Source organism: Indicator indicator, chromosome Z, assembly GCF_027791375.1.
Source record: "Indicator indicator isolate 239-I01 chromosome Z, UM_Iind_1.1, whole genome shotgun sequence".
NCBI classification, from domain to species: domain Eukaryota; kingdom Metazoa; phylum Chordata; class Aves; order Piciformes; family Indicatoridae; genus Indicator; species Indicator indicator.
The window spans coordinates 74,711,576-74,734,454 of NC_072053.1; the positions used below are offsets into that span (position 1 = coordinate 74,711,576).

Here is a 22,879-nt window from a genome sequence, read left to right on the forward strand (position 1 = left end):
AATTACAAAAGAAGGGGAAAATACAATGGTGATCAAAGAATATAACTGAAGTCTCTGCCAACAGCTGTGTTACACATACAAGTGGGGAACAAAGCCACTTCTAACACGAGCCCCACACATCACCTCTCCTGAGTCACACTCTCCAATGTGTCACACACACTCAGAGCCCTCTGCAAAGGCTGCAAAATGCTTTCATTCCAGCCCCCTTTTCCAGAAACATGCCACAGTGAAAACAGCATTTGGGCTCCAAGCTAGAGGTTTCACACAAGATCCTGAACCTTGTAGCTCTAGTGGACTGCAATTCTAAGAGAATGCATGCAATTTAACTTGTGCCTGTAAAAAAAGAAGGCACATCCCCCACAAAATGAAAACAATGACTCCAGTTTATCCGACATGATATGGGAACTTTGACACACCATTACACCAAAAGGCCAGCGAATTAAGTAATATTTAACAGAAAAAAAAAAAAAGTCAAACTGCAGGGTCTACAGAACAGTTTTGCTAGTAAAAGGCTAAGTGTGTAGAGTCTTTAAAAAGGAGGATGTTGCTAAATTCTCCACATGCCATTGCTGTCCCCAGGCTATAAATATGACCTACCATGTGAGTCAGGCATTGTGAGCAGTTCACAACTTCATCTAAGCTTTGCTCGTAACACAAACTAAGCATTACAGTCATCTCACTGTCTCCTGCAGGAGAATATTTCATTGAAAGTAAGATTTGGGTAGGATTTCTTTCTAATTCCTTATTTGGGAAAAAAGGCAGTTGAGAAATCCCGGGGAATAAGGCATTCCCTTTCAGCACCTACTACTTCCCGCCCCTCCGCCCCTGCTCACCTCCCTGCTTCCAACCTCATTGGACTCATTATTCCTTCTTTTCCTGCTGAAAAGCCACTGATTAAATGACCTACAGAACATCTGGACTACATTAGGATATTATTTGATTAAAGCATTCATCACTAGCTCTTTCAGCAAGTGGAGAATTAAGATAATAGTAGGGGAAAATGGTGTTAACTTCACTGGCTATTTCAGCTCAAACTGCTCTGCTTGGAAAGTCCAATTGCTCCAGTCCCTTAGTTGTGGGTTCTGTATTTTTTTTTCTTCCTTTTTTTCCCCACTAATTACAGAAAAAAAATGAAATAAATGTTGGTTAATTCATTTAATGTTGGCAAGATCACTAATGCTAAATGAACTGTTACACTAAAGGTTGCTGTCATCCGTATTTCTCAGACAATTTGCTATCTGATAGGAAATGCTTTCTTTGGAGGCATTTTAAACAGCCATAAAAAGGCCATTAAACTGCCAAGCAGCACCTCACATTTCTGTACAAACAGAAGTCTGGCACATTCCAGGTCAAGTTGCTTTAGGGGAGAGACAAAGCAGACAAAAACAACTTAACAAGTTCTGCAGGAAAGAATATTGTTTACAAGCCCATCACACAAGCAGTAACTCAGCAAATACTGATTTGAACTGACTGCATGAGACTTCAGCTATGGAGACTGTGTACATAAAACCTGATACAGGCTAGAAGGAAAGATCATGTCATCTTGGCTTTCAGATGATTTATCCTAAAATACCCTTCTTAATTTCTCAGGAGCTAAAGAATGTAATATTCTGGTGCATGCCCAGAGGTATCAACCAAGTGTCACAGCGTGCATCAAATGCCATAGAAACCAGGAATGCTGTTGCTGCTAAATGTGACTGCTCACACTATTACACTTAATTTCCTTCAGTGCTAAGCAACTAAAAGATGAAGACACTCTTAAAGCCTTTTTATCAGCTGGAGTTTGCTTTACAGTGTCAAGAAGTCCACTAGTGGGAAACACACCACTCCAAAAGAACTAAAGAATTCAGCCAAAAGACTTTGCAAGCGCTGCCTGAAGAGTAGACACACTGAACGTGGGTGGCTTTCCTAGCTCCCTCATGCACAGGATATACAAAAGTTGTTTTTTTTTAACTCCCTAAAACCACTATTCTCTTGGATTAGACCTAAGTAGAAAATTGTAAATCTCAGAAGCTCTGCCTACTGTTTATAATGAATGGAGCAGCCACAGAACAACAAATCCCACAGCCACCCCAGAGAAAGATAGTATTCTAAATACTCCTCCCAATATTGAATGATAAAGGTTTTAACAAAGATAGAAGTTACAAGTCAGAAATCTTAGCTTACCCTTTCTCTCTCTCTGCTCCTGAAGCAAATCCCAAAATGTCTTTTTCCACAAGAGACTTCACTTTTTTGGGGCTCGTTAAGTCAAATTCCTTCCTCAGCTCGTTAAAGGACTGTGATGTCAGAGGCTGAGGGAGGGCTATTTTTTTTTTTTTTCAGAAGAGGCAGCCCACACCCTCAGTCCATTCACACAAAGAGGCTGTTTTAAAAGGAAAATGCCAGTTCACACTACTCAAAAAGAGCATGACTTCACTTAACCTGTAAGGGACCCACCCCTCTAGAGCTCCCCTCAAAATAATCATGTTTACCACAGGCTCAAAGATCTGTTTTCAAGTAGCACAAGCAGGAGTTTACTGGTTTGGGGTTGGTGGTTGTCTTTTTTCCTTTGAGGGAGAGGGCACAACCCAACAACACAATGTGGGACTGGCTTAGTACTAGAAAGGAGCAATTACTGGAAGGGTGGCTGTGAAAGACACAAGCTCCAAGCATTATTTAGCAGTATTTTTTACCTACTAGGAAACAAAACAAAACAAAAAAAGGATTGACTATATTCTTTCCACAGGAGAGACTTAAAGGTAACTGAAGTGCTTAGGGCACCTTTGCTAACCTTCTGCTTTAGAAGACTCAGGTCAGGGTAGTGGTCTCCAGCCTGTAGGAAATGTGTCAGCCACATGGAAAACAACTGAAGACAGGGAAAAACATAAAAAAAAAATTAGAAGGAAGGGTGACTGGGAAAAAAAGCACAATGTTTTCTACAGCACAGTTCTTGTTCATTATTGCTGCCTGTGGGCTACTGACATTTGAGTACCTCTGGATTAGGTTTCCTGGAGGCTTGATAGTTAAAGCTAAAAATATGAGCTACGCTGACCATGCTGACTTTGAGTTAAAACACTCTGAATTTAGTGTCACCTTACATATGCTGCTATAAATGATGTAGCTTAAGTGTTGGAATAGTGTATTTTACATACCTGAAGGATTATGTAAGATATTAATTTGCTTTCTGACTATTTCCAGAGCATCAGTAAAGAGAAGGTACAGCCATCTTCCACCAGCAATAATGAAAAAGCACAGCAATGCTATTTTTTCACAGTCCTCCACTACCACAAATTATGCAGCCAAGTTTCCGCATTTGGGGAAATCGCAGGGGTCAGCAAACCTGGAGTGCAAAGGATAAGCCTAGGAAAACCACCTGCCTGATCATGGTGTCTCCCCTGCCAGGTAAGTATGTGATGTTACCAGGTAAGTAAGTGATGTTGAGGTACTGGAATGTGTCCAGAGAAGGGCGATGAAGCTGGTGAGGGGTCTGGAACACAGCCCTGTGAGGAGAGGCTGAGGGAGCTGGGGGTGTTTAGCCTGGAGAAGAGGAGGCTCAGGGGTGACCTCATTGCTGTCTACAACTACCTGAAGGGAGGTTGTAGCCAGGTGGGGGTTGGTCTCTTCTCCCAGGCAACCAGCAGCAGAACAAGAGGACACAGTCTCAAGTTGTGCCAGGGGAGGTATACGCTGGATATTAGGAGGAAGTTCTCCACAGAGAGAGAGATTGCCCATTGGAATGTGCTACCCAGGGAGTCACACCCAGGTGGAGTCGCCATCCCTGGAGATGTTCAAGAGGAGACTGGATGAGGCACTTATTGCCATGGTCTGGTTGATTGCTTAGGGATGGGTGATTGGTTGGACTGGATGATCTTGGAGGTCTCTTCCAACCTGGTTGATGCTATGATTTTGAAATGGGAACCTCTGAAGACAGTGGTATCTTGTCTTCATCTGATCCTAGACCACCTTCCCAAGCCACATTAAATGAGGCAAGTCAAGGCTCTCCAGTTTTAAAATGGATAGGTAAGAAGCTCCTTGTTGTCTGTGAATGAATTTCTGAAAACAGACTGTAAATAAGGTTCTCACAGGAAACAAAAAATTAACACTCACCATCCCTGTCCTAATATAAAACCAAGAGTGGCTTTGGTGAGCCTAAAGTGACAGGAAATACTGTGTGCTTTCATATATTACCTCTCATACTGCTTGGACAAGGGGCAGATACTAAAATACATAGTAATAACTGCTCCCTGATTAGCCTTTTTTTTCCCCGTTGGATCATTCAAAAATGATGAGGATAGAAAGATCACTATGACAAGGGATAAATGCCTCACAGAGAAATTATGTTCTGTATTAAACTGTATGGATTTAAATGGCCGTTTCCATAGCTCCTTATTCATTAAGTATGAAATTAAACTAACCCTGCTTCACCTGTGGTCACTGAAGGAGCAGAAGGTCACAAGACATTTATCTTATGTACGCTCCCTGCCACCAGCCATCTAAAGCCCTACATGCTCTGGAGGTCACTGGAGGACAGAGCTGTAACTGGAGCACTACCCAGGTGTGCAGGAGATGGTGCTCAAGACACTTGTTTGCTGCAGACTCATAGGAAAAGCTCAGTTTTCACTGAAACCTAAAAGACTTTTACTAGAAACCAGCTTTTTAAAAAAATCATCTGTTTCTCACACCAATTAGACTTGGGAAACAGGAATAACAGCATGTCCTTAACATACTGGCATGTGGCAAGAATGAACTGGGCTATTGGTAGTAAAGATCTTGTATGCAGTATAGCAGTGTAACTAAGCAGTCAAGGCAGCAGACGCACCCTGCTAAACCCTCTTCTGCCAGAGTTGGCCTCAGACAAAAACCCAACCTTCTTATCTCTCAGGAATTCGGACCCACTATTCCCATCAACTTTAAATAAGTAGTGTTTGGAGATTTGTTTGTTTGTTTTGTGTGTGTGTTTGGTTTTGGTTGGTTGGTTTTGTGATTCTTCTTAAAGACTTAGGCCCTTCCAACAGAACAAGTTTTTTCTGAAAAAAAAAAAAATTTCTAGTACTCTTGGTTGAAGTGAAAAGCTTGAACAGAAACCTGAAATGGCTGAATGATCAAGGAACAAATAAGAATGCCTGACATCTATCTCACAATGGTCCAAGAATACTTTAAAATGATTGCTCTTTACTTTTTGAAGAGCAAAGATTTGTGACATGTCTGCATTTTAAATCACCACTTCTTTATGACTATAAACAGTAAGTGCCTGAGTCCTGCGGCCCCTACAGCACACCATATTGAAAGGCAGTAAGTGTGGAGAGTCTGTGCAAGAATCACAGATCTACTGAACAATCAGCAAGTATTGTCTTCTGGAGACATCAAGGGCAAGATTATAAAAAGACAGAGTGATGCTGGTCACAGTACCTAAGAAAAAAGGACCATTTCAAAATGATTCATGTGTTTCAGGCTTCCAGTCTTCCAAATTTGCAGCAGGAATGCACATTAAAGCCAAAGATGCTGGATGCTGGATGCTGCAAAGATGCAGCTAAATCTTTCCAACAGCTAGCATGAGGTAGGTAACTCCTGCTTTTGGCTGCAAATCTAAGGATCCTCAGATCTGCAGCCCAATTGTCTCTCAAAATGGCAGGTCATACACACTTTTAGTGCAGAATTCAACCTGTAGGTGAGAAAGACTGCACTCTCTGTGCCAGGAGGCCACCTGTAGAGGCAGGTGAGATATGCAAAGAAGAGCTCAACCAGTGAAAGAAAAAGTTGTAGGTGGCACCATGTCCCATGCAAAAGACTGTGACTTTGGGAGTTGTCTTTAATTCAAAGCAGCTCTCCCTTGTAAACCTTCAAGATATGCACTTAGGCATTAGATGTGGGGTACAGTCTATGCTAACCCCCCTGAGTGCTTCTGGGAGAAGCTATCTCAGATCTCAGTTGCAGGTTGCACCTTGTGCTTATGGTTGAACAAAGGAGGGGACCCAATTACTTTTTTTTTTTTTTTAATGTGGCAGAAAGAGTTGTGTGATGTTATATCTCCTGATGAAGCAGTAACAAAGCTATAGTGGTCAGATAAATGCAAGCCCTTTGAGCAACCTCAGGGCACAGATGCTTCCCTATCAGCTTGAAGACCTTCCCACAGTGGAAATAACTGCACCACTTTAACCACAGGGTCATGTTACAACCTGTTGCAAAGGGCTAATTCTATTCAAGTGTATGCAAGCTTAAGGTAAACCAAACAAATCCTCTTGCGCATCCCTTTCCTGTTCAGGAAATAAACACCCTGCATGACTTTCTGAGCCTGTCAGACAGCACCACTAAATTCAAGATGCGCAATAGCAGAAAAAAAACAAATAGCAGAAGTATTCCCTTACCTCTTTCTGTACTAACAGTCTTTTCATGACACACATCTCATTAGAGAAAGTGTTATCTCTCTCCTCTGTATCACAGCAGAGTTGCCTGCACATGAAAGAAGGTCATATGGGACCAAAGTCACCATTTCAGCTTGTTATCTTCAAACTACATTATCTCCACAGATGTATCTGCCTGGGACTGTGAAACAAAAAGTGCCCCACAAGGCTGGCTGCTGGAAGAGAAACTGGTGCTTCAGCATGCAACTGCTGAAGTTTACTAAACATTTTAAAGATCTCCTAGTTTTTAATATTTTTTCTACAAATTTACCCTATGAAGCCTGCAGTGAAATAAATATGGGTGGTGAACATCAGAGGACAACAAGTGCAAGGGACCAGAGTAAAACGATAAAGATACAGAAGACATGGTAAGGCTTTTAATGCCACCCCTGTCACTGTTGGGTTTGGTGGGGTTTGTTTTTTAAGTGAATTGCTACATTCTTCAGCCTTCTCTGCAGGTAAAACATTTCTGACCTGTGTGGCCCCACAAGTCAGGGAGCACAGACAGTGAGAGGGAAGGCAGTTTTCTGTGTAGGTCCCCGTCCACCTTTGATACTGGTCAGATCATTCCTGCTCACCATCCAGATTTTAATTTTCACAGAATCACAGAATGGAAGGGGCTGGAAGGGACCTTGATAGATCATCGAGTCCAACTCCCCTGACAGAGCAGGATCACCTATACCAGATCACACAGGAATGCATCTAGGCAGGTTTTGAATATCTCTAGAGAGGGAGACTCCACAACCCCCATGGGCAGAGAGGGCTCAGAGTAGCCAGGGAAGCCAATGTGACAGAATTCTTTCTTGCAACAAAGGCTTCTGAAAAATAAATAGTTTTCTTGGACATTTCCTCATGTTTAAGTGTGTATTTGATAACCAGAAATTGCAAAGAATTTAATCTGGTAAGAAATCTTAACTGTTCTTCCTCCTCCTTTCATGGAAATTGCATGCCCTAAACCCAAAGGCAACTGCTATTTATTTTATGAGAACAAATTGGCTCTTCCAGTTTAATTTCCCCTGGTACTGTAATCAGATCTGCTATTCTTATAAAGACAACTGGGATAAGACAGAAATAAAACCTGTTTCTGAGGACAGTCTGCACAGACAGCTTGCTCACACCTCAAACCTCTCCTTTCCAGATCAGACTCTGAACCCAGTATTTGTATTTCAGACAGCCTGGTCTGCTGCTGTAGCAGCAGGAGAACAATGACTCAGCATGAATTACCCAAGGATGGCCACTGAAACAAATTTCCAAGAGGAAATTGTCACCTTAAACACTGATGGAGGAGCAGAGGGCTCTTATATTTCACTAGTGCTTTGCATTTTCTGGGTGATTCACAGTGGGAAGGTACAAAGAAGTAGCTTGCTGCTTCCTTCTTTCACAGGGAAAGGGACCAATACCAAGCTCTTGTCACTGCTTGCTGTCAAGATTGTGTCTTCTCATAACGGAGAAAGACTGCAATTTCTTTGGAAAGAAAATGCCTTTGGTTTCTACTTGTACTGCATGGACATCTACTTGTACTGGCAGATGGACTGGGTAACACAAGTAGGACTCACATCTGAGATGTATTTAACACTGGTGAAACCCAAAAGTTTGTGTTCAGCCCAACTCAAAGAATACCTGGAAGCCATCTTTTGATGCTGCCTGGATTGGAATTAATTTGCAAGACTAAAAAAGGTCTTCTTCCTTCTCATTTCCCATGCTGATCAGGTAAAGGTTTTTATAAAAGACATATTCACACTTGACTGCTCTGAAAACTGGGTCTTGAGGGCATTCTCCATTCAGAGAGAAAGTGGCACGTGGTGTGGTTACTATTCCCAGCATGGCAAACATAAAATACCTTGTCAAAATTACAATGACTGGAGCCATAAATGACAATCAGCTGACAGTGCAACATTTCATGAAAAGATGATGGCTGGAAAAACAAGTGAGAAAGGACACACAGCATCCCTCTTAACTTTTTTTCCTCATATAGTTAACACTACTCAGCAAGCAAACAAAGAATCAGAAATGACAAATTACTTATGTTTTTTGCAATCTATGTACAGAGGAAAAGGCTTTCTGTCCCCTCTTGTCTTTTCTCTGCCCTTGTAGTGCCTTTCAATAGTTCTGGCTTATCTACACACTTTTGTTGTGGGTGCTGCTGTGGGTAAAAACTGCACCCCATAACCTGTGACACTGCCACCCAGTGTGATTCCTGTGGCCACACACTAGTCACCTCCAGCAAACTTTCCACCTCTGCTGTTCAGAGGCTCAAAAGTCTAAAGCTGATGTCAGAATCCGTCACTGGAGAGGTATTCAAACAGGTGAGCTGCTTAGTGTTGAAGGTGAGGTAACTCAAGATGGCCTGAGTTGCACTTGCAGGAAGAGTTTGCCCTGCTGCAAGCCACCTTCAGCTGCTTCCTGCTCCCATATATTAGATGTAAACAGATATCAAAGGGGTAACTGAGCAGTCCTGTATTGGCTGCTCAGTGGGAACAGTCCTGTGCAGGCTCTTCCCTCTATAAATGCAGGATTTGAAGAAGCTTCTCCTGTACCAATATTAAACACTGTCCACACTTGATACGACCTGTCAGTCTACATGCTAAGGCTGTCTGTCAGGCAAACACAAAACACAAGACAAATAACCCTACCTCACAACCACCCGAGTTAAAACAAGCCACTTACTGTGGTAGCAAGGAATGTGTGCACATTCGTTTTGATTTGTTTAGCTAAGGTGTCTGGAAACAAAGATCCTTAGGAATTTTGAAAAAAATAACAGAAAAATGTTTGTTTTAAAACAGAACACAATGTTTACATAACTCCTAGTCTTCTAAGTTGGAGTCATGCCTGTTAATTTCTATTAATTCAGCCTAAATCTGAGCATTTTAACTCTAGTGGCACCTTGAAGAGTTATGTATCCTGCACAGACAAAGCAGAGAGAATATTTCAGGGTTGTGGGAATAAGGATTTCTTCAGTGGAATCAAATCTTTTCCCACCTTTATAGAAAAGCTACTGAATTTTGAGGGACTTAGAGGTCTCAAGTCAGATGAAAATCCTTCAGGCTGTCTGCAGTTTGCCTGTGGTTTCAGAATAAAGTCAGACATTATCAAAAGAGTCTCAGTTATCCTCTGTTGATTATGCCAAATAAAACAGACTTACAGCAAGTTCCTCTAAGCATAACCCAAGAATGTATGGGGTTGTTGCAGATGCAGCAGTGCCATAGCTTTGAAGGCACAGTACTTTAAATATACAGAGATTAGAAAGGATAAATCCCAGCAGTCTAGAAAGAAAAGAGCTCTGCTATCTGCTCTCTACCTAAAGGAGACCAATAAGAAGCACATGGCAGTTTATCAACATAAACTGAATATTACTAGCATATTACAAACCAAGAATCAGCACTAAAATATGTCAAACAGCCCCAAGCTTATAAATCATGCCTATTTCTCAATTTGCATTTAATTCTTCTTTAGCTTTAACTACTCAGCTATCATGTCTTCTAGAATACTGAGAAAAAATATCTAAATAAACCAAATATTATTCTATTAATTTATTAATTGGGCAGCTCTGTTTATCAAAGAACAATAAAATTACTTTATGGGAGGGAAAAGATCATCCAGACTCCTTTTCCCTTACTTCCTCTCAACCCAAGCCCTTAGCCCTCTGCCCCTCACTTTCACTCAGCATCAGCAGAGCTGGGTGTCTAAAGGGAATCCTTCACAGTGGCAAGATGATGCTGACCAGTCAACTGGCCTTGTGTCCTGTGACAGGTAGCAACTTCTGAGCTAAGCCTCACAATAGTCCAGGATTCAGAGAACTGCCTTTTCTTTGAGAAACAGCCACATAATGCTTGAGAAGCACAGGCAGGCTATTTCTGCTCTAAAACCCCAGGTTAAGTTTATTTCTCTAAAACCTTTCAGAAATCCATAACCTTGTTTCCCTAAGACTCCAGAAAAACATGGAAAAGGAAATACAATTAAGATGTTTGCTGGTCATCTCTGAAATCTTAGGCATACATCTAACACTAATAGAGGATGATGCCATCTGGCAAGACTCCAGGCATACAAAGATGAGCACTGTGCTGCTTATCAAATGATTAAGGGCATATCAGGAAAAGCTAGGGTATTTTCAACTACAAAAGAAACATGAATTCCCTAGCTGCAGTGATTTCCCAGTATTTAGAAGCAATTAGTTCAAGTTTTGCAGTGGTGTTTCACTAATAAGCTTGTGTTGAGGCACTGACTTACATTACTAGTCATTATAAATTTCTTATAACATTACCTGGTATAAAATTAATCTTCACTCTGTTGATGGCAGTGTGCAAAAGAAAATTTAGAAATGATTGCAGTACTACATCCTACAGCATTAAAAATTAGTTAACTCTTTGATTAATTCATCAATGCAAGTAATGAATTTCTTTCTAAGCAGGTGAAATTGTGATATAACATGAATTAAGGTGCTACAGGATCCCCCTGAATTCCACTGCCTTCTGAAGCACAAGATTAAGTTAGAAAGCTGAACAGGAAAAAACAGGAATGTGCTTGCTGACAGCACATGCACTGAAACAAACACCATGTTCTACTATAAGCATACTCCTCCTGATGTAATAATATTTTCTTACTAAAAAAATGCTGGGTTGGAAATATTTGAACTGCCTTTCAAGCTTTGGAGAAGGAGGTGAAGGAGAATGCTGAAGGAGTTTTTCCATATTGGGGCAGAAAGTCCACACAACAACAAGAAATTTCCAAGCAACACAACTTGTCCTAGCACAAGGCAGACTCTCAGTGTTCACAGAAGAACTAGCTAGGCACTCTGGAAGTCAAGACAAATAGGTCTGCATAAACCTAATCATGAGGTGTACCTGAGATTAGAAATGCCATGTGCATTTTAAAGGAAAAAAAATCAATTAAAAAAAAAAAAAAGCAAAACACCAAAATTTTGTTAAAGAGAGGGCTACAGACACCTTTTATTTCTGTGCTAAATGATTAATTCATGTAATATGTGGAGGCTCTATTTTTTATTGTGTAAGAACATTACAACAATATTTCTTGATGACATGATTTTAAAAAATTATGCTCTTGCAAATTTATTCCACCTCATTTTAAGAACTGATGGTGAAGAGCTCTCAGTAAATCTCTTGTGTGGAATGAAGAGAGCTTAGAGAGCTGCTGCCTATGCCCTATTGGATTGTCTTGCAGTATTTGTCTGTTTCTTTTCACTAGAGATTCAACACTGACAGAATGAATTGGGGCCCTTGATACAGAAAATGAAAACTACCTAGACAGACCTCAAATTTTACTACAAAAATATTGTGCTTTTGTTTAAAACAGTTTACTAACCTGAGAATTACCTGGGACAACTCTTAAGAGTTGATTTTCCTTCATGCTAAGACTTGCCTCCATCTCTTTGAGAAGCCAGAAGGACACTGCAGCAGTTGTGAACACATCTGAATGCTTATCGTAAACACATGGTGTTCATTCTGAAGCTCTTGCTGTATTGCTAATCCTCATTATCTCCATTTGTGAGATCTAGCAAATGCCATTTCAGTGGTCTACCTTGCTAGAAATAACAGATGAAGAGAAGAAAGATGGTGACTCCCTAGCTGCCAAAATCTACCCTCCAAATGCTCTGCCATATCTGTGTCAGGCACGAGCACTCTGTAAACTGCTGTAAGATGCATCTTCAAGCTACATTTATCAACGAAGATGTTCACCACTGCCAGAAGACTTGCCAGCTATGCTCCATACCCTGAGACAACAGTCCATGACATGAGACCTCCCACCATTTCTGTCACATAAAAGGAACTTTCAGGCAGTTGTGAGCATCACAGAGGCTCTGTGGGGGAGGTCTGGCAGAGACTTCCTCTTCCTCATCCCTGCTGAGCGAGAAACAGCAGCTTCTGTCTCTTGGAGACTGTAGAACTAGCAATGATGATTACCCACATAAATACACATCTACAATTTCTATTTTGTGAGGCTTATGAAGACTCTTTTCTCTTCTGTGTGTTAGTATTTGGTTTTTGTCTAACTTTCCCTTCAGCACCAAGCTGTTCTTCCATTTCTGGCTTCCTTCATTCACCACCTGCCCACACCTCAGTGGAAGAGGTCATCAAGCCACATTTCTTCCATGTAGCTTCTTGTAATAGTGAGATTCCTGTGGTTTGAATCTGTTCATCCTGCCTCTGCCCAAGCTGACCTCTGCTGAGGTTCTGTGCATGAGTCCCATTCTGAATGAAGCACTGAAACACAGCTCGTCAATTGCCCAGCAGTCCTCCTGCTTGGCATTTTCAAGTGTTCAGCCACAGTCTGAGGTAAGTTATCTGTCTCTGAACCAATGTATTGTCTCACACTGCAGGCAAACATCAGCACTGAGACATTTGGTTTTAATTCTCTCCTGCTATTACAACAATAAGATCAACCCATAATGATCTGTTGGTTTCAAACCAGGTGCTGAACAAACTAGTCTTAAACAAGTCCAAGAATGCAGGGCTTGGAAAAGCAACTGCAAATGATGTGATAGACTACGTCCACTGCCTGCCAACTGTCCCAAGGGCCACTGAAAAGCTCCCTCTAGCAGCCATATGACTGGGAGTTGCAGTGATCATACCTGCATGAGGAAGGAACTCTTCCTCTTCATGACAATTTTGTATAGCTAGAGGTCAATGGAGAGGGATCAGCCCCAGCTGACCCCCAGCCCTCTGGGGCCAGGATTTCATCTCATGCATATGCCAATAGATGCTGTCTCTTGCCAAATTTTAGGACTGGGAAAAGGCTGCCCAGTTTGCAGTGTCTTCCCAACCTGTACTCCCGGATGATTAATTTCATAGTCTCCATAGAGGCAGCTGGAGAAATATGGGATAGCAATGCAATTTCATTATTAAAGGATGCAATCTGGAAAGCATAGGCATAACAAGAAATCCATAAAGCCCATCCGTATTTCTGTTGCTGTTTACAGGGATGATGGATAGACAACTTTGTATATCTCTAGTCCCACCATACAAAGACCTCAAACCACTCTGTAGGTGTAAGCACCCAGGTGCTTCATGACATGCCATGAAATTATCTCCATTTTACAAAATTATCTAAATCAGTATTCTTTACAAGGTCTTCCTTTCTAAGGAGAGCAGTCTCCTAGTACATTTTACCAAGACTGTGGCAGTTCAGTCCCTCATTATTTTCATCAAGGCAGTCATTAAAACTGAAACAACCTAAAACTGGGTAATGACTGAAAAAATTAATGAGTATATGCAACACATCAAATGCCTGACTCATGACAAGGAAACAAACGCATTTATTAGATGCCCAGGTATTAATGCCCTAGGTAGGAGACTGCAGTGGAGATGCTGTAAAGGCCCTGAGACATCTCCATTCCACTTTGCTTGGGAGCTGCTGGTGAACTGCTGTGTCAACAAATCCTCCCCATCCAGTACAGGAAGTTCTCTCCTGCAACAGGGCAAACTGGACTAAAACATCTCCACAAAACTGTAACTGGGGGAAGGCAGAGCAGCTTCAAACTCAGGTAGGAAGGGCTGGGTTACCATCCTGTGAACTAATTGTGGAACATCACCAAGCAAAATATAGCCACTGAGGGGGGAAACCACATGACTCATGTCTCCATTCTTAGCTATTTCCCTATCCTCAAACTCAGACAAAATTTCCCCATTTTGAATCCTCTTTCTATTTTCCTGCAAGGGAGGGCAAGATGGTTGCTGATATAACCCAGTGTACGGCTTATAAGAAGTTTCTCATAACAGCCATCCTCTGTTCACCAGAGGAAAACTAAATGCCCACAATGGCACAAATCCTTTTTAGGGTTTTTTATTGATTATTCCTTGCTCTGTAGTGGAACAGCTACACATGGAAAAGGGGAACAGTGTAACTGTGGAAGACTCCACAGAGACTGGCACTACCTGCCTTGCTAGAGTCACAACTTCAGATCAAGAATTCACTTATTTCTCATTGCCACTTTCTTGACTGGTTGGTAAACAGGGGTTTAGTTTGCAGGGGAGAGTTAGTAATAAGATTTCTTTTGCATTATTAACAGTTAGAGTACTGGAACTGTAATCACTTTTACATTGAAAGCCTGAGGTTTGGAGTACAAACTATTTGGTGTTTGCCTAGCTCTGTTTGAAGAGAATACTCTGGTCACAGAGCAGATTTGAAACAAACTGTGGCTGTTTACTCTTTCAGGAGAAGCCACAAGGCCAGGAGAACGGTCTGAGGCAGCAGCAGCTCTGTATGTGACGTCCTATTCAAAATTCCTTCCACTTGCTGCAGGCTCCCAAAACATGCTTAAGCAGCTGTTTAACTTTATTGCACCCCAGGTGGCTTCTCTTGGTTTTGATGCAGGAGCTTAGGAAATCAGGACGACAGAGAAAATCTCAGGCTGATATTCACACAACAAAAAAAAAGTAGCCCTTTCTCTTTCCCCCACTAGTTGACATGTTAGCTTTGGTGGTTTCCCCTTCTGACAGACAGACAGGTTAACAAGAACTTGCTTGTTCAAACAGAGCTTTTTTTAAGGAGGATAAAAATGCATTTTGTTTTTCTTTTTATAAGCTTTGCAACTCAGTGAATGACAGTATACTGAGTTCTATGTACACTAGAAGCTGAATATCATTTATCAAAATAGACACATCCAAAATGAGGCAGGGACCTAAATTAGTTGTCATAACTAGAAAAATAAATACAACAGCTAATTTCAGAACTCAATTTAGATTCTTTATGATTACTTAAAGCTGGCAGTCTTCATTATGTGAGATCTGTGAGCTATAAATAAACTCAGTTTAGAACAAACCAGCATTTTTACTAGCAGGACCTAATGCATTACAGTTTTCTGGCAGAACAAAAAATAACACCAGACCAAAATCATGTCTCATTTTTAATGCAAAAACAAGCCAGCAAAGCATACATCCAAAAAAGGAAACCTCTAATCTACCAGTGCAAGGATCCAAGCATGTCTCCAACTCTTCTCATTCAGTTTAATAAGAGAGCAAACCAGGCCACCACAAGTTTACGGACTAATGCAATTACAGGGTGGCTCAATAAGCACTGACTTGCCCGTTGTCTATAACATGCAAGATAAAGTTATGACAACAGGTCTGCTTTTCATTTCACAAAGCTGAATATCCACCAAGCAATTAATCAGAATGCCTTTCTTTTTTCTGTGAGGGGAAGCAGCAGTCAGTTGATGGCAAATATATGAATGACCACTTCTTATAGCTATTTTTAAGATCCATTAACTAACTTGTAATTGGATTTACCTATAAATAACAAATGTATTTTCAAGAGATAGCATTTAACATTCCTTACATCACAGGCGAAAAAAAAAAATCCTCTTAGTAGGTCTGGTATTAAAAGACAAATAAAATTAAACCCATAATCATAGCACCACTTCAAAATCACCATGAACTTTCAACAACTCTGTGAAGCCAAGGACACAAATGTCACTCACAGAAAAGAAAAAAAAAAAAAAAAAGCCACTTGAAGAACACCAAATTGTTTCAGTGTTTGCAAGTGGGATGAATGTGGGAAGCAGCCTCTCTTCTGGAACGGTGAGTGGCTGCTTGCACATGGACGACAGCAGAGACCTGGACCATCTCCAGATGTATTGAAAGCAGAGATCATAGTTTTTTGGAACCACAAACACTGCAGACCAGGTCCTTAAAACAAAAACGCTGTAACTCTCTGACTCAGAACCTGACACCTTAAAATGTGGTTTCTGGGTTTGATATAGCTAGACTTTATTGATATGTATATATTCAGATTTAAATGCTGAATTTCAGGTGTTCAGCTTTATAAGTCAGGGATTTATCCAGGTCCCATCAAAAGGAAAAATCAAATGCCTGCTGGAGGGACAATCTTATCAGTAACATAACTTCTAATTGTTGACAATCTCAGATTCTGACAGCGCAAAATGAATTTAATTTTCATCTCAACCTTAATGGAAAAGTTACCAGCACCACTTAAAAAGTTTGCCAGTGGCTGAATTTAAAACACCTGCACAACAGCCCAGGGGTGACATTTCTCTGAAACAAGGACAATCGTTATCCACATTGTTGACTAGGAGAGGAAGTACCCAAATTGCAGAAGCATAATTCAACTTGACCTAGATGGAACCTCGGTGAAACCTCTGGGTTGTCCTGCAAGTAGATTTTCCTTCCATCTAGAAATGGTTTTCATAGCATCCTGGTACTCTGCTCAGTGGGTACCATCCAACTCTGCATTCTACATAGATTCATATAAAGACATTTTTCATATTATGTCAGCTTATGGAACTATGAACAGCTCAGCAACCAACCAAGAACCAACCTGTCTACTATGCTTACTAGTACTTTAGCACCGACATCTCCTCTTACCAATTAGTGTGGTCTCAAAAAGGATAAATAAAAGATCATAGCTGTGTGAAGTGACCAGCTATTACTGCTGAAATCTGCAGTGTAATTAAGGGTATGTCTTCAAAGTTAAGCTCACCCAGACTCCATCACATTGTGTACAGTCACCACCCTGGTTCAGAGACAGAAACTTTGTTCTGGGGCTTTGCAGGGGCTGCTAACACAGACGGCAGTCCATGTGACTGCTGGGTTCACCCCTAAATCTGCCTGTTCTGCAGCAAGGGATGCACGTGACTGCTGACAGTCCTCATCCAACCCAAAGGACAAGGATGCAAGTCTCTGATTCCAGCATGTTTCAATTTCCTAGAGTAAAATGTATGTACAGCCAAAGGCTACACAAAACCCACAGAGAACTCTAACCAAACCACAGAGAACTCTAGCCATTTCATCAGGAAATGTGATTAATGCTCAGAAGGTCGGGGCACAGCCCAGATGTGATCTTCAATGTACTTGACACTACCCTAGCAGTAATAATCTAGCTACAGCCTCTATCCAGAGTTAAGCAAAGAGGTGAAAATGTAAAGGTAGGGAAGCAGTGACAACAGTGAAAGTAGTATGGATGAAAAGTAGAGGTCATCAACATTACTATTCACAGGCACAGATGTGTGCTGGCATCAGAAGGGTGAGACTTGAAGGAAGATACTGAGAAGGTTTATGATATGGTTAGGCATATTGCCATTAAAGCTACAAATCATAACACCTCCCAAGCCCACAGGTTATTCAAGAAAAACCCCACTCACTCAACAATCTTCAGACAAAGCTGAAAGAAAGGAGAACAAGATATTTTTGTCTGCATTGGGGGACATTCAGGGAGACCAAGAGCACAATACTGCGTGTCATCTAACAGGAAGCTGTTAGCAGTAAGTATAATTAACGAAGGGAACAATTTAATACAGACTGTGGTGAATGCTCCCTTGCAGGACATGTGGAATCAAAACTGGATGTTTTTCTAAAAGATAAGGGCTAATCCAAACAGAAGTCAATTTAGGGAAAGTCAGTGGTCTGTGACACAATACCAGTCATAATGGGATCATAGCTGACTCTTTAAACCTTGTAACCCATTAATATTATGAGTCATGAACCCTACAGTACTGTTCCTTCCTCCAGTGGAGTGTCTGGTGATACGGAGCCTGAATGCGGGTGAGTAATGATTAATGATGTATTCTACTGTGACTTTGCTCAAGAACCTTTTCCCCTGATGACTGGATTGGACAAGTTATTCTTCCAGGAATTATGATGAAAAATTGACTTCAGCAAAACCTCAATTTTTTGTCCTTAAGTCCAGGTAGGTTTTCCCAGCACAAGGATCCCACACGGCAAGGGTCTTCTAATGAGAACCGGAGCCAAGTTTTAATTATTTAGACTTTGTACCAAAATAGGTTAAGAATAAATTAGGAACACATGATCAGAATCTATTTTTCATTACTGCCAGAAAAGAGCAGAAGCATGCTTAAGCATGTAGTTATAACTGTCTCAAGAAAAGGCATGTAAGGAATCTCAGTCACTTGTCTGCCAGTGAGGTAACAAGGAAATAATAGTGGCAGCATACCCTAGAACTGATGGAAAAATCAAAGAACCTGAAACAAAGGGAGGAGAAAATGTGGGACAAACAGACCCATCCATCCAGGAACAGAAGGTGTAGGAATATAGATCTCCCGGTGCCTTGGTGTTAAGTGACTGGAGAAGGCAGAAGAACATTAGCAGAGATCAGTTGAGGAAAAGAAGGAGTGATGGTATTACCAAGTTCCCTGACCAGTAACCAGAAGGCGGCCAGCAGAAGTGTCTTAATTTGTTTTGAGCTGACCACGATGTTACACAGTTTTTTATGTCTGTACTAAATTCTGTACATGTCTGGAGCTTCTGTTTTGCTGATTTTCACTGGTATCAGCAAAATTCTTGCTTTGGTGTCTAGACTATTCCCTGGATTTGCTCTGATGTTACATTAAAACATTACTAATCAATCTCCAAGCTGACCAATGCTGGTATACTGAGGACAGTATTTCTCATTTGGCCAACAATGATGCTCTGTATCAAAGCAGATACAGTGAAAGAAACAATTAGTGAAGTCAAAATGCATTAATGCCTTGAGAGAAGTAAAATTTTAGGTTCTGAAGCACACAGTTAAAATTACATTGCTAAAATTAGCAGGGAGTATTATTACAACCTGGAAAGTACGGAAGTATATAAAGAGTCAGGCCTCCTTGTTGTTAGGAGATGCTTCTGCAAATTAGGTAAACTGGGGTCCCAGACTTAATAATCCAAACTAGTGTGTTTTTCTCATTTGCATTTCTTTAATTTTAGAAGATTTATTGGTTTGAATTGCTGAGTGGCTCAAAGGCAACCAGATACAAAGCACAAGACTTCAGCATGGGACTTTCTCTCTTCTACTCAGTTAATTATCTTTCATTTAAAGTATGTTTGGTTTTGCCTTTGCTTTCCAGGTACAGAAATGGAATTAGCAAATAAATATTTATGGTTTTCAAGAGAAAACTGAAAATGCCTTGTGCTGAGCCTGCAGCCTGAAAACATCACCTTAAAGGACAAACATTCAAACCATTCCCACAAGCTTCTTCTTCAATCTATTAAAAATGTAATTGTTTGCTCCTTAGTCATACGAAAAACAAAGGGTTCTGAGTGGTTCTACACCTTGGGCAGACCTGGGTCACATGAAGTCAACATGAAAAGACTAATGACTATGAGAGACAAGGGAAGCTGAAAACACCTGGGAGCACTTTTGAAAGGCAGACTTATGAGCATCACAGGTATAGTAGCAAGTCAGAAGTTGTTTCAGAGCAGTTTGTAGCAGAGTGATAACCAAGAGCAGAGATAAAATGACCCATGTTACTATAATAATGTGCACAAACATGTATTGCTGGCACTTGATGGTACTAAACCACTCTAATCATACAGCAATAACACTATTTCCTCAGATGTTATTACTAAAGTCCCAGAAAGCCAAGAAATGCTATTTAAAAGCACAAAAATGTAGGTATATAGTCCTTTTAATTTTCTTCATACATTCCAAGCTCTTACAGGTCAGTATGACTTTTTCCTAAGCTTTTCTCAGCAACGAGGAAAAAGGCTAGAAGCTTTTCTTTAATTATTCTTAAAGAAAACTGAAATTCTTCTATGCTACTTTAACTGCATGAACTGAGAGTTTCAGAGAAATTCTAACTATTCCAGCACTCAGAACAGAACCAAAAAGGCTGGAAGCTCAGAGAGAAACATCTGTGTGCAAGCTCACACCATCCAGCCACGATGGGTGTTCATTGCCCATTCTTCTGTTTACTTTGTACGGCAAGCATAAGACAGCTCCTCCTAGGAAGTTTTTGTTTTTACTTGTTACCAAGAAAAACTGCCAGTCTGAAAACACCACTTCAGTTGTGAGACAAGATGATTATTTTCCCCTCTGCAGGGCTATTTATTTGCCTGGGAACACAGGTTCTTGTAGGGGCTGGAGAGTTATGTTAGATAGCACTCTCAAGAGTTTCCTTCCCAAAAAAAGCCAGGAAATTGTATCAGCTCTGTACTTTGAAGAGAACAAGACATGAGTTAATTCATCTGAATCACTGAAGGTAAAATGACTGCAAGTTTGGTTAGGTATGAATATTTTCTTGCTTTCAGTGCCAGAGTTAATGGTGGCAGTAGGCATCTACTTTTACCAGTAAGACCTTTTCAGTTTTATCTGATCTTACATTTAAAACAATTTAGTGAAAGCATACAGCACTCAACAGTTCAATAAAATTCAGGATGACAAACCTGACAGAGCAACTGTAGAACTCTAATGACTTACAGTCTTTCTTTGTTTCTACTAAGGCTTATAATGTCCTTTAGTCAGACACCTGGAAAGGCTGTGCCTCTGCTTCAGGGAATTTATGTTTCTGCAGTTCCTCCTTACTTCCTAAGGGCTATGCACAAATTACAGCTTTCTAAATGAGCAGCATTCATTAAATCAAATTACTCGTAATACTGCACTGCCTGAAAAGTGCCCCTAATTAGTCTTAGAACAGTTTTGCCACATACCAAGAGACTAGAGGTGGCCCTGCCTTTTCACTAATCACATCTGTGCTAACTCCAAAGCCCCTAGCAATAATGCTTCTGCAAAACTCCTCCACTTTTGGTATCACTATAAATAGTACCTTCAAACTACTGTCATGTTATTATCATACACCCAGCCCTACACCAGTTCAAACCAAGGAGAGCTTTGCTGTTGTCTTCAGCAAGAGCAGGCTGTAAGCCTAAATGTTGACCACATCTTTCATACAAGCCAAAGATGAGCTGGAGTCTTCCAAGTGTGAAATGCTAAATGGCGATTTTGGCTGGGCCACAGGCTTACATAAGAGATTAAATACTGCAGCCTTCCTCCAGAAAGGTTTACTCTCATCAGCTGTCTAATTAATATGATTTAATAAATATTAACCTACAAGAGCACCTGTATAGGCACAAGGTAATGTCAAATCTATCAGCGCTTGACTAAATTAGCTCACTGCAATAAAGAAATGCAAACAACTTACAGGAACAAATAATTACATTAAACTGTATTATCTGCTTCCAACACGAGGAAGCCAGAATTGTAAACTAGGGGCTATGGACAGCTTCCACATTGCTGCCACATTTGAGGTTTCTAAGTGTCCTAGCACTACTCAGAGAAAGCCCGTGGTATTCATAGCCTCTTAGCATAGCTGTACACATCGCTGCTTGGCTTGATCCTGAACAGTTGTCCATGAACACATGTAATGCATACATGATATGCTATGGACAGCACACTATGACTTCATAGCCTGGCATAGCCATAGTAGACATGACTTCATCCATCTCTGACTAGTTTTGAGAAAGCAATGAAGGAAAGGCAAGCTGAAGGCATCATTTAATTCAGTGCAGTGGCCATCTGCCTAATGGATTTCAATTAGAATAGGAATTCACATATTTGCATGGTCCTGTTCTGGTAGGAGGGTTGGACTCAATCAACTTCGGAGATCCCTTCTAACCCCTAACATCGTGTGATCCTGTTTGAGCTGGTATCACAACCACAAGATTGTACTGCAAGGACAGTAAAGGTATTTAATCTTTTAACCTTTTTGACAGAAAGCAGACACTTGATTTCATTTGTTGTGAATGTTCCCTTAGGCACCCCATTTAATTTTTGGCTTCGGCAATACCCTGAATTGAAGCCCAGAGACTGAACTGCAGCCAGTGCTGGCATTCTGCTTCCTGACATCTTAATGCATTTGGATCCAACCCCAAAATTTATTATCATTGCTTTAGTGCTTGAACAGTTCTGCACTGCATACAGTTCAATGAAGAACGCCATGCCTTCATGGAACCACTGGACACAGAGCCAAATTTTCCTTTCATTTGCAGCTTCTGGTAATATACTGGGTGTCTCAGATATGCTGTGATTTATGACTACAGACCTGTCTACATGAATATGGAACCAGGACAAAAAACAACACCAACATCAAAACCAACAAACAAATAAACAAAACACCACCACCAAGCCCCAAACAAACAAAAAACAACAAACAAACAAAAAAGCAAACACCAAACCAACCAACCAACCAACTCCAACACTTCATGGACTTTCTGAATATTTTTTTTCCCCAGTAATTCTTGGTTAAGACGCCAAACGGAAAAAGAAAGTAGAAGCTTCTGAAAAAACAAACAAACAAACCCCCCAGTGTTTAGAAACTTGCTAATTCTGAAAGCCAGTGCCACAAAAATTGCATATCTGTATTTATCCAGAAGTATGCTTTTATACAATATTAAGAGATAGTTAAAAACCTAAAACTTTTTCTCAAGGAGATCTCAAGCACCCCAGAAAGCCCATGCCAGAGGGGAACTTTGCACACACGTCAGCACTTTGGAAGTCCTGGTGCCACCCTTCCACCTTCATCCCAAAGAAGATTACATAATGACTGATAACTGATCTATACAATCTGTATAGCTTGGATCCCTTAAGATAAAAGGATTAGAAAGGGAATAGTCAAAATGGACTTAGCAGCAACAAAGGCAAGCTATCTTGTACAGAAGAACAGCTGTGTATGCAGGATTGACCATTTTTTCCCCAAGTATGAACTTTCTATAGACTGATAAAATCAGTCTTCAAAAGTCATAAAAGTTAGTGAG

At 40.7% G+C, this 22,879-nt stretch overlaps 1 protein-coding gene and 1 non-coding gene across 2 annotated transcripts in view; both read right to left on the bottom strand.

Moving 5' to 3' along the window:
• Positions 1 to 22,879, bottom strand: part of PALM2AKAP2 (PALM2 and AKAP2 fusion) — a 232,959-nt gene that overhangs the window by 32,364 nt on the left and 177,716 nt on the right. The gene's annotated exons all lie outside the window — the stretch shown is intronic.
• Positions 3,224 to 3,389, bottom strand: LOC128979875 (U1 spliceosomal RNA). Its single transcript, XR_008489452.1, has one exon. It is a non-coding gene; the product is annotated as a U1 spliceosomal RNA (small nuclear RNA).